Source organism: Carya illinoinensis, chromosome 14, assembly GCF_018687715.1.
Source record: "Carya illinoinensis cultivar Pawnee chromosome 14, C.illinoinensisPawnee_v1, whole genome shotgun sequence".
Taxonomy (NCBI): domain Eukaryota; kingdom Viridiplantae; phylum Streptophyta; class Magnoliopsida; order Fagales; family Juglandaceae; genus Carya; species Carya illinoinensis.
The window spans coordinates 31,448,601-31,461,644 of NC_056765.1; the positions used below are offsets into that span (position 1 = coordinate 31,448,601).

At 38.0% G+C, this 13,044-nt stretch overlaps 1 pseudogene; it reads left to right on the top strand.

The window, feature by feature from the left end:
* Positions 1-602: 602 nt before the first annotated feature.
* LOC122293834 lies at positions 603-2,747 on the top strand (annotated as a pseudogene).
* Positions 2,748-13,044: the final 10,297 nt, after the last annotated feature.

Below are 13,044 nucleotides of genomic sequence, written 5' to 3' on the forward strand. Positions count from 1 at the left end.
TTTACATGCCAATTTGTTCTGAGTTGGTGGGGTGAAATTGATTTAAGGAAACTTGTACAAGTAAGCATGTTTAAAGTAAAGGTTCAAGTTCGTACTAAACACAATAGAAAATCCGCTAAAAATTGAACAACGTTCACAAGACGTTCTGCACAGAAGTCTTGTTCATCAGCCACTTATTTATTAATGAAGTCATATGAAAGACGATGAAAGATAAGGACAAAGATCTATTTATATATGAGAGAGAGAGAGAGAGAGAGAGAGAGAGAGAGAGAGAGAGAGAGAGAGAGAGAGAGAGAGAGAGAGAGAGAGAGAGAGAGAGAGAGAGCAAAGCATGCACATGATCACGTAATTCATTTTTCTATCCTTTCTTCAATGACTTTGTTTATATTCGTAGTCAACTTCTCCAGCTAGCAGAACTTTAGGGTAGAGATACTTCCAATTTCTGAGTAGTTACAAAGAGATGCACATGACCAAATTCATTTTTCTATGCTTCCTTCTTGGACTTTGTTCTTTATATAAATCCTTAATTTGGTCGACGAAAAGGCTAAAAAGAACCAGGCTTTCTTCTCGTTGTGACAAATCAAACAGGAACCAATTAATCCATGGCTGCTCGTGATCTCCTCTTCAACTTGTTTCTCACTGGCATTTTCTGTATTAATCATGCATGCAACCAGATAGACCGCGACTGTCTCTTGTCCTTACCCTTCGATACATCATCTCCACGTTTAAATTGGTCTAATTCCCTTGATTGCTGTCATTGGGAAGGTATTTCTTGTGATCATTCAGCTCGAGTCACCCATATTTGGTTACCTTTTAAAGGTCTCAGAGGGAGACTGTCTCCCCTTCTTGGAAACCTCACACGTCTCTCTCATTTCAACCTCTCTCACAATTCATTTTCAGGTCCCCTCCCAACTGGAATCTTTTCATCCTTAAATCAACTTGAGGTCCTTGATTTGAGCTACAACCAACTAAATGGAGATATATCACTCCAGTTTGCATCGAATGGTTCATCAAATGGGTTGCCTTCCTCGATTCAAATAGTTGACCTTTCTAGCAATGACTTCAATGGGTTGATCCAATCTTGGCTCCTCCAACAAGCTTGGAATTTGACCAAGCTCAATGTCAGCCACAATAGTTTCACAGGTCCTATTCCTTCCTCTCTTTGCATCAACTCCCCCTTTGTCCGACTCCTTGATTTTTCTTCCAATAATCATAATGGAGAAATTCCCAAGGGACTAGAGGAATGTTCCAGACTAGAGGTTTTCAGAGCAGGTTTTAACTTTCACTCAGGATTTCTTCCATAAGATCTCTACGGTGCATCAGAATTAGAAGAAATCTCCTTACCTTCTAATAACATTTCAGGATCCATCAGCAATAGCATTGTGAACCTTACCAAACTCATCAACCTTGAGTTATATGACAATGAATTGAGTGGAAAGCTACCAATGGATATGGGAAAGCTCTCCAAATTGAAGCATCTACTCCTCTATACAAACTTCTTAACGGGTGCTCTGCCGCCATCTCTAATGAATTGCACAAATCTCGTGACCTTGAATTTACGCCACAATTTCTTTGGTGGAGATATCTCCACCCTAAACTTTTCTACTCTTCATCAACTTACTATACTCGACCTTTGGAAAAATGAGTTTACTGGCACTTTGCCAGTGAGCCTTTTTTCATGCAAGTTCCTAAGAGCAATCCAACTTGCTAGTAACAAACTCGGAGGACAAATTCGACCAGAGATTGTTCAATTGAAGTTCTTAGTTTTCCTTTCACTCAGTTACAACACATTAACCAACATCACAGGAGCAGTCAAGATTCTGGCACATTGCAAGACTCTCAACGTACTCCTCCTTACTGGAAATTTTCTGAACGAGGCCATTCCAACAGATGACAGCATAGTTGGTTTCGATGGATTCAAAAGTCTCGAATATTTGGGTCTTACTCATTGTAAGTTGACTGGTCAAATACCCACATGGCTATCTAAGCTTAAGAACTTACGAGTCTTGGGTCTAAGCTTCAATCGTATCACAGGCTCAATTCCTGGTTGGTTGTCGACTCTTCCGAGGCTCTTTCGTTTAAACTTATCTGATAATCTGATTTCAGGTGAATTCCCAAAAGAAATTTGTGCATTGCCAACGTTAGTATCAGACCAGGCTCCCATAGACGATAGTTCTTTGATTTTATCCATTTTTGCCACAGTGAATGGTACCTTTCTTGAGTTCAGTTCCCTCTCCAACTTGGGACCATGGATATCCGTTGCAAACAACAATCTTAGTGGCAACATTCCCATTGAGATCGGTCGATTGAAGCAGCTTCATGGATTGAATTTTAGCCATAACAACTTCATAGGCAACATTCCAGACCAAATATCAGAGCTTACAAACTTAGAAAGACTTGATCTATCTGGAAACCAATTGTTTGGCGAAATACCAGCATCGCTATCAAGGTTGCATTTCTTGCATCAGTTTAGTGTTGCAAACAATAATCTCCATGGAGCTATACCTTTAGGCACTCAACTCCAGAGCTTTGACGCCTCTGCATATGAAGGCAATCCTCAACTTTGTGGTGCCCCTCTTCCCCATGAGGGTGCCTCTATTATTAGTAACAACAACGACATTCAAAAGGACAAAGATGGACTTGGATTTCGATTGCTTCATATTAGCACGGTGCTTGGCTTCATTACAGGATTTTTGGGAGTATCTATTCCTTTATTTTTTAATAGTATTAATAGGAGAGTTGCATAGTTTACATAGTGTCATTAGCAATGTGTTTGTTGGGCCGAGCAGACGATGATCAGCAATAAAAGATATATAATTGTCCAAAAATAATTGATTGATGGCGGAAATTAGCTTCATTTGGTTCCAAGCTTTACCTAAGGAATTAGTCTTATTAACAAGCAATTTATTAAGCTATATTTATTTGATAATATATTAGATCTCTTTTAAAATCTATAATTAACTAAATGAAATATATTTAAGAAAAAAATCAATGGTTGGTGCATACACAGTATGTACGTACGTAATTCATGTACTACTTAAAATATTTTAATATAATTTACTGTTATACATTATTTAGAAAACTCAAAACTTAGTTTATTCTTCGCTTATATTTCTCTTATTAATTCACACATAACTCCTTTCCAAAGTATAGACTCATCTTTCTTTCAATTGCAACATATGACAAGTCTATACTAAATTTTGAAAATTATTGGAAGAATGAAATTTTGAACTTGTTAATGGTGTTCCTAAAAATCTTCAACAGAAATATTTATTCTAGCCTACAAATATTATTTAGACCCTCCAAAATTATAATCCTGGCTTTGTCCCTGACCAACACCAGCAGGAACAACTATAGCAATATCCTAAGTAGTTCGGATCAGACCAGATGGAGATGGAGGAATTTATATATGGATAACTTCTCATTGATTTTAATTTTAATTTTTTGGTAGATACTCAGATCAGACCCAATGGAGACAGAGGAAGCTGCATGTTCTCCGATTGCCTCCTTTCCCTATTACCACCATGCCAAATCCCACCCCTAAATGAGTTCAAATGCTACTATATTTTTTTGTTGTATATTTCTAATTCTTATTCTTCTTTTATATTGCGTTTAAGTATATGATGTTGAATATGTAATCAGAACCAATTGTGGCCCCCGGAAATGAAAACGTTGGCATATCTGTTTTATAATGCTGGCATTGCATGCCTATTTATGACTTGTATAATTTCCATGGATACATAACACAGACACACACACACACGAAGACACTTGGAGAAGGGTTCTCGAACATATTTTGTTGTTTACCACGCGATTCTCACTATCTCGTGAAAACCAAATTCATGAAAAACGTCATGCTTTATTGATGTAACAGTATCCAACTTAGTGAAATACTCCATGATTCTAAACGATACAACTCCATGAGTTTTTCTATAATATTACCAATTTAATCAAACTTTTATCGAATTTCTTGTTCAAAGAAAGGGAAAAAAAAAGTTTGAGCTTTGTCTCTCAGTTTATGGTTTTCATTGAGCTCTTTCTTATCATTTTTATGTGTGATTTGCTCGACCGTGTGAGGCTGTTGCATGACGTCGATCAATTGAGAAGGAAGCAAAATGGGACAGATGATCTTATAGCTGCTAGATTCTAAATATATTTTTAAGATAGACCTTTTATTGTGCATTCCTTCAAAAAAATTTCCACAGAGGGTAAACCCCAAGTTCCATTGTCAATGAATGAATGTCGATTCATTTTGATTTCTCAAGCCAACACAAGAACCAACCAATATGATAAGATGTCTTCAGGTTGCTATGTCTTCAAGTGCCATTCTGAAATCTGCTGTGTACTATGTAGAAGCGGGTGATTGCTGGGCTACAATTTCTTCATAGATATTGGTACCTGCCCTTTGATTATGCATTGGTTGTAATCCAAATATTGGAAGCTCTTTGTGTTGCTGCGACGTGTATTTGTTGATTTGACCTAGGATAGGTTCCAGATAGATTTTGAAAACTGATTCTTCCCCAAGTCAATGAAGACCTAGAAAGCTCAAGAGCTTGCCACTCTGATACAAGGTAATCTCTCAGTCAAGCAATAAGCGGCGAAACGCATAGAGTTGGGAAGGTTCGCTCCACATTTGATCATCACCACTAAAAAGATGCAAGCCCATAAGTTCTAAGGAGGCCTACAACCTTGAATTTAGAGTTACATGGCTGGGTTCCACATCAACAACTTCTAGGAGTTGGTTACTGTGGCTGCAATAACAGAAGCGATAAAATGAAGTGTGGCAGCCCAGATTAACCTTGAGCGAATGAGGACTTCTTCCTTCTCTGTAGGAGGAAATAATACCAAGAGAAGGATTATACAAGGAGCCTGCAAGGGCGCTCCACCTGCTACTCTTAAAAAGTGTGGAAAGAATCACGATGAAGAATGTCGGGTAGGCTTAGGAGTATGTTTCCGATACGGTTTGTCAGGAAACATGATTCAGGAGGGCCCTCAAAATGCACAAGGTGGAAGAAATGCTCCTAACAACCAACCCAATCAGAGGCTGCTTGTCCAAGCTCGTGTGTACACCATCACCCCTAGAGAGATAAGCGAGGAGAAAACCAAAGATGAGGAGACAAAAATCATCATTGGTATTTTTCCTTAAATATCCCTCTTTAGAAATTAGCTTTAGCTACTTAGTACTTAGTAGTTTATTACACCTTAGGTAAAATCATGTTATACGAATACACGGCTTGCACTTTGTTTGACTCCAACGCTATGAGGTCTTTTGTGTCCTCTAAGTTTGCACGCACGTGTAACCTGCCAACTCAGACATTACCTTAAGCTTTAGTAGTGTCAATTCCTGATAGAAGCATGATCACCTATACCTATGTATAGAAAAATTGACCATTAACCCTGGGAGAGAGATTGATGGAAGCCGACTTGATCATCTTCAACCAACTATCGACATTATACTAGGATATATTGGGATCTAAAGCAACATTTTTGGGTGGGAAAGCTTGAAGAAGGATGTGGCAGAATATGTTAATAAGTGCGCTGTCTACAAAGTAGTAAAGGTAGAATACAAGAGTCCTATTGGTGAATTACAACTACTTCCAATTCCATAATGGAAATGGGAAGACATATCCATGGAATTTGTAGTCAAACTACCAAAAACTTCAAGAGGAAACAACTCTATTTGGGTCCTGATCGATCACCTAACAAAAAAGTGCTCACTTTTTGCTGGTGAAAAATACCGACCCTATGGAGAAGTTAACTCAGTTGTTTGTTTTAGAAATGGTATGACTACACGAAGTTCCAAAAATGACCTTATCAGATAGAGATACACGTTTTACCTCTCGTTTTGGGCAAGGCCTTCAAGATGTTTTGGGCACCAAGTTGAGACTCAATAGTGCCTATCACCCTCAGACTGATGGACAAACTGAGAGAACGATTCAGGCTTTAGAAGACATGCTAAGGGCATGTGTCTTGCAAGAAAATGATGGTTGGGAGAAACTTTTGCCATTAATTGAGTTTGCATACAATAATAGCTTTCGGGCCACCATTCAGATAGCGCCTTATGAAGCTTTATACGAAAGGAAACGCAGGTCTCCCCTATATTGGGATGAAGTAGGAGAAGGAAAAATTTACGGTATAGAGATTCTTCAAGAGATGAATGATCAAATCCAAATAATAAGGACAAGGATGATTGTTGTCCAAGACAGACAAAAGAGATATGCCGAACATCGAAGGAGGAACTTCGAGTTCAAAGTTGGCGATTGGGTCTACCTCAAAGTGTCGCCCATGGAATGAGTTTTTCGGTTCAGGAAGAAGGTGAAGTTAAGTATGAGATACGTGGGACCCTATAAGATATTGGAAAGGGTAGGAGCAGTCGCCTATAGACTAGATCTTCCCATTGAATTCCAAGAAATTCACAACATATTCCAAGAAATTCACAACATATTCCACATATCATCCCTATAGAAGAGCTTCGAGGGACAGACACTGGTAGTTGTAGCCACAAAGGATATTTTACTACAACTCAACTTGACCTAAGAGGAAATCCCAATTTAGATTATAGACTGGAAGGATAAGGAACTACGAGATCCAAAAATTCCATTAGTTAAGGTTTTATGGCGGAATCACAATATTGAAGAGGTTATGTGGGAAAAGGAAGTAGATATGAGAAACAAATACCCTTATTTGTTTGGCTTGTAAATTATTTGACATCAGACCCGCATACTTTCTCATCGTTTTTAGTAGCACCATGGCCAGTAATGGTAGGATCGTCTGTCAGACTTATATGACCCCCAGTTGACTTCAGAGACTGAGAGCCGAGCAGTGATGGAGACGACTAGACCTTGGACTCAACAAGAGAGGTTGAAGTACCATAAGACTGACATCCTCAACCATGATGGGAGAGGTAACATCCATATGAGGAGAGCACTGCCATATGAGGAGAGCCAGCCTTATGAACCTATTCGATGGATGGGAGAGATAGGACCAGATGGCTTAGACGCCATATTAGATTGACTCTCTCAAATGCTATATCAGCATGACTCTAGCCAGGCAGCGTCAAGTCAAGCAGTAGCCACTATATCCTAACCCTATTCCCCTCAACACATCAGATCTTTTTTACTCTTCTTTGAGACACATTTGTATCCGTGAGGAGGGAGATCCCTAGCTTGAGAGCGAGGAGTTTAGACAGTGGAGGTTCCATGAGGAGAGAGTTAACACTTTCTACGATTCAGAGGAGAATGAGTTTTATTATCACACTCAAGACGAGATTTAAGAGGATGGCAATGAGAAACCCCCATCAAGCCTTGAGCTCTAGCATAGTGGTAAGTCACACTTAGCTTTTGTTTGATGTAGGTCTTACTTTTTACTATTACCCCAATTTCAAGGACGAAATCTTGTTTTAAGGAAGAGAGGATGTAACACCTTGCCTAATTAACCATTAGGATTAATCTTTAAATGTCCTTAGCTTAAGCTTATGATTGTGGCTTTAAATATTTAATTATTGTTACTATATTATTATTTTATTTTATTTTATTTATTTATTTATTTCATTGAAGATGGTTAAATTTATTTAAACTATGGTACTTAGTGTCATTAATTATTAAGCATGAAGGCTAAGAGAAGTAAGCCCATTAGTAATTCTATTACGGCCCTTAGAACTTTATAATGTTAATAGGTCAAGACTTAGAAGCCTTAAACCAAGCCTCACAACAATACAAGTCTTGGTACAATAGCCTTGGCAAGGATTGGCCCAAGTATGAGGAAGGCATAATGCCTTTTTGGCCTAACTTGGTTTAGGATTGACCCATGGCCCAATTATGTTGAGGTAAGCCTTTCAAGCCCCATCTTTGTGGATCTTGAGGCCTCTCATAATCTCTTAAAAATCTGAGAACAAGGCCTCCCATCCACTCAAACCCAAAGTCCATAAGCCTGGTTTTGCTTCTATTCACTATTCAATTGAAGCCCAATACACTATACCATGGGTTTTCTCAAACCATATTATATCCTAAGTGATTATTAGGACTCAAATTAGGTTTTGAAATTGGGTTAAGACTAATAATCAATTTACCCATGATTAGTGATTTAAACCATATTTTGGAGCTTAATTTTCTTTATTAATCTTTTTAGCCTTTCTGATATGAAATTTTCTTATTTCATTATTCAATTACATCATTGTTAGATCATATTAGAACCCTAGATAAACCTCCATACATGTTATTAAGAGTAATGACATAGCAAAACCCAAAAACTACAAAAATCGGCACTCATGTGTGTGTTTGTGTGCAATGGACTGAATTACCCCTAGCCCAATCTTTTTGTGCCTTTTTCTCAAGGGAACTATGATCTGTAATTACCTCATATGATCCCATTAGAACCAGACCAAGATTTATATTAAATTGGTTTCAAGAACCAAATCAAAACCCCAAACCGATTGCACCCTAAGCACTAGTTGGATGGAAACCAAGTCAGTTAATTTCAGCCCCACTTCTGCCCATAGCTGAGCCACCACCTCCATCACCACCCAATCCCTAAGACACGCTCATGGTCATCATGAGCATTTGACCAGTTTTTCCCACACAAAGAAGGCACCAAGCAGATGGCATCAAGCCACCCTCACTCGGCAACCCACTTCCCTTCACCCATTTCTTTTGAGCTGCCACTTCAGGATCACATGGCAGCCAATCAAGCACCATTTCCTCACCTGAAAACCCTTCCAAGAGTGACTCATGACCTACACAAATCAGCCATGAAGAGAGGATAAGAGGATGAGTCAAGGACATTATCAAAACTGTCCAAAGGTGCCACCCTTGAACTTGTCAGCTACATGCTTGGGTTTTTTTTTTTTTTTCCTTTTCTTTTTTCTTCTTCCTTCTGCATCAAGACCTGAATAGCACCCTTGGTGTCATTGTAGCACGTTACTTGATGAAATCATGGTGGTTTTATGGTACTATTCACTTTGCACAAGTGACACAAGATGATGCATGCAAGCTAAAATCTCACCTCCTTGCATCACTGCCCACTTCACTCAATCCCCTTAAGCTTAGGCCAACGTCCCTTCCCCCATTTCTGCCTAAAAAACATCCCCTCCACTCCCTCATTTCCTCCATACCTTATCTCCAAGCTCCTCTTGAGAATTGAGAGCCTTCTTTCTCCTAAGTTTAGAGAGAAACTGAAAGGTGTGACTGTTTGAGTGTTTTTTGTTTTCTTGTGTTGGAAGCTTAAGTGGGCCACAAAGATTGTAATTTTTCTTAACCTAGATCTTATTTTACATTTCAAGCTTTGTTTTCAAGTGTTGGAATGAATTATAGTTGAATTTAGAAAAGGTTACCATGTTTGATTCAAAACCAGGTTAATTAAGAATGGATTAAGTGTTTGAATCATTTTAAGTGAAAATTTTGACTATGGCATGCCTTATCATATTTTTATATGATTTATTAATGTCTTAGAATGATCATTGAAGGTTTTATTTTGAGATTAGAAGCATGCATGATAGGTTTTAATTATACCTTCTGTTGATCATCAAGCATGCATGGTTTTTAATTAATTTATGATTGAGGCATGAAGTTTTTATTTACATCACCTAGGGTTGATCAATGAGCATTTAGAAAGCCTTGTGATTGGCATAAGAATGAAAATACATATTTTGGATGAATTATGAAAGCATGCCTTTGTGATTTAGGTTAAGAGCATCATGCCTGATTAATTGATGATTAAAGAGGATTAAGGTTTTTAGCCATGATTAAGTGTTGGAATGAACTTGCTCACCCAAGAATTTGCTTTTATCATGTCATTAAGGACTATAATGATTATTTGTAATTAACGAAAGCTGCATAAGCATACATTTGTATGGATCAATAGTTGAAAACATACTTAAGCGTCAACTAGGTGCATGCCACGAGTTGGGTGTGTTTGAGATAATTCCACTTTGAATTTAAAATTTTAAGGGTATAGATGGTTTTAGAATATGAAAAATATGAGATCCATGAAATTTGGTTAAATTTGAGATTTGTTTACAAATAGTGAAAAATTTAGGGCATTAGTGGCAATTTTTTAGAGTTTAGGGTTATTTTTGCAAATACCCATTTTTGAAGCCTTTTGATTATGAAAATATTCCCATAGTAGCATAAATCCTAACTTAGCATGAATTTGATTTCAGCTACTACGATATTTCAAACTCAGAAAGTTTGTAAGTTGACCTATAACTACCTTGATAAGTTATTTATTATTCATTGATAAATGTCATATTTATGTCATAATTGTCATTTTGAGCATAAAATATCATGTTATATGATACATTGAATACATAAATACATGACATGTAATATTTTCACCATTTTTAACATATTGCATATAAATGTTATTTTCGCACGAAAGTTTGCTACACATGGACATTTGATGAACTACATTTTTCAAACATAGCATGAAAAATAATTTTTGTCATAACTCCAAAGGTTAGGATGAGAAATTATCCTAATGGAACTCCTTTATCCACTCTAGTGCGTTTAAAAATGAGTAGTAACCTTGGGATTGACGAAGAACAGCCAATGAGCTTCGAATGAGTTCTTTTTAAAGAACGCTAGAATGAAGTCAAATTTTATAAAACTTAAGGCTGGTGAGTGTACATGTTATAATGTTATGTTATGTTACCAATGCATTGAGAACAAGTCTGCAGACAAAATAGTTTGAACATGAGTTGTACTATAGTCACCAGTAGGTACTCATAGTGCATATGGGAAACTATGATAATACCACATGTTATAATGTTACGATTAAGTATAAATTGCTAATAATGATGAAACATTATGATATTTTTGACAGTGAATGTGTTTCAGTTTTTCTGAAAATGTTGAAGAATCTAGATAGGAAACATACACTAATTCTTTTTCTGCATTCCATGTATCGCATATTTATCATTCTTCATGCATAATTTATCTTTATGCACGTTGGTTGTTTGACTTACTAATATTTCAAGTAAATCTCACCCCATGCGGACCCACTGTCTTGGAATGATAGAAGTTGTGTTCGGACTCGATGCAGATGGACTAGATGGATTGGATGGACAGGTGGATCCAACTAATTAAGTAGGAGTCAGACCTCGATAAAAGACTGGATCTCTTCTTAATGTTTATAGCACCAACCCTTCATGCTCTAGAATGCATAAAGTAGTTGATCTAGCTTTAGAGACTTTTTATGAGAATTAGCTTTACTAAGATTCTGCTACTATTTTCTTTGAATTCATGATGGTTATTAATGAATTGTGATGTTTTTAATTATTCTGGCATAAGTTTTATTTTTTCAAACTTAAGTCACTGTGGATAGTGCATTCTACTAGTTGCACTTATAGGATGCATTGCATATTAACTATCAGATTTCCATCGTCTATATACTTGTAATATTGAAAAAAAAGAGGAAATAAAAAGGAGAGATGTCGTTATTAATTGAGTGAGGGATAACCTTAGGACCGGTCGGACTGTAAATGAGTGAAAAGCAGCCAGCCAATAAAAACCCAACACGTAAGCCTTCCACCGAGACGGATGTAGACCTGCATTACATGTGAGTATAATTTAATGCACTTGAAATCAGAAACACGAAACGGGAGGCGTCTTCTCTCCTCAAGCCCTAACATTCCAGATCATGTCGGGCTGTAAATCGATTCCTCCATCAAGCTCGATTTTATCCGTGGGTCGTGTTTTCTCCACCAATCGCACGTCGGCCGTGGCTCGAGTTCTCCACCAACCTCACGTCGGCCGTGGCTCGATTTCTCCACCCAAGCTCACGTCGGCCCGGCCGTGGCTCGATTTCTCGACGAAGCTGGATTTTCTCACACCAAGCTGTAGTGTTTTATCCAATAACGTGCATCTCTACACCAAGCTAAGCCTCTCCGATTTCTCCCAGCCGTGGCTCGCTATTTCGGGCTGAGATTTCTCCAAGCCCTCAAATCGGCGATCGACAATTTCTCCACGAAGTTAAGGTTTTAAAGCGATTTCGAATAAATCTGTCCTCATTTATTTATCTATTGATCTTTGTTGCAATGGATTTAGAGAATAGATTGTAATGGAACACAAAATCTGATATTGGTGTTTTTCTTTCCTATTCTTTTGGTTTCAACACGTATACATGGAGAAGGGGAAACCGGAACACATTCTTTTGAAATATTGGCTAACTTATTGGTTAGATGTCCATGATAATTGAGGCGTCCGTCGGCCTCGTCGTCGCCTTCAGACTGGGAAGGTGCTGAGCGAGATTAACTTTGTGTTCGACTGAGAAGGGCTATGCGAGAAGGGAGGGCGTCCGGGAGAGGGCTATGCGACATGGGGCGTCCGAGAGAAGGCAGTGACAGACGGATTACATGTGATGAATACAATGATTCCCTGTGGTTGACCCCATTTGTCTATAGCCTGCTTTTTCCTACGTGGCACTACATGAATGGAGGGCTGTTTTTCACTCATTTACAGCCCGACCGGTCCTAAGCGTTTCTGATTGAGTGAACTCAATGCACTGACTTTAGCGACTATTTAGAGAGCTTAAACTTTGAGGATCTTAAACTTTAAAATCCTGAACCGACATGCCCCAACTTAATCGACCGGAATCGACATGTGCATATTATTTAATTTTCAGGTACCTCCTTAGAGCACTCCCAATCGATTACGTAAAATCCATCTATATGTAAAATTTGAAGAATTTAGCTTAAAATGCACCTCCAACTGATTCTCTACTTCATCTCTATTTTTCAATTTGGGATAGTGTTACCACGTAGCGTGACACTGTACATGAATGTAAACATTTTTTTAATTAATTTCTGTCTTTTGGCCTTTGCATCCATGGTTCATTTTATTTCACAAAAGCCCCTCCGTGTGTTTGGCGTCATCTTCCCTTCCTCAGTTATCATTGAATCCAGCAATCACAGTTTGCATTCAATTTGCTTCAAATTTCAGTTCAAGAATCCCATCATCCATTTCAAATTTGCAAGTCCCCATTGCTCTTCCTCTTCTGAGTGGGTTTTGGCCCTCTTGGTAATCTTTACTCTGCATCCAAAGTTCATCT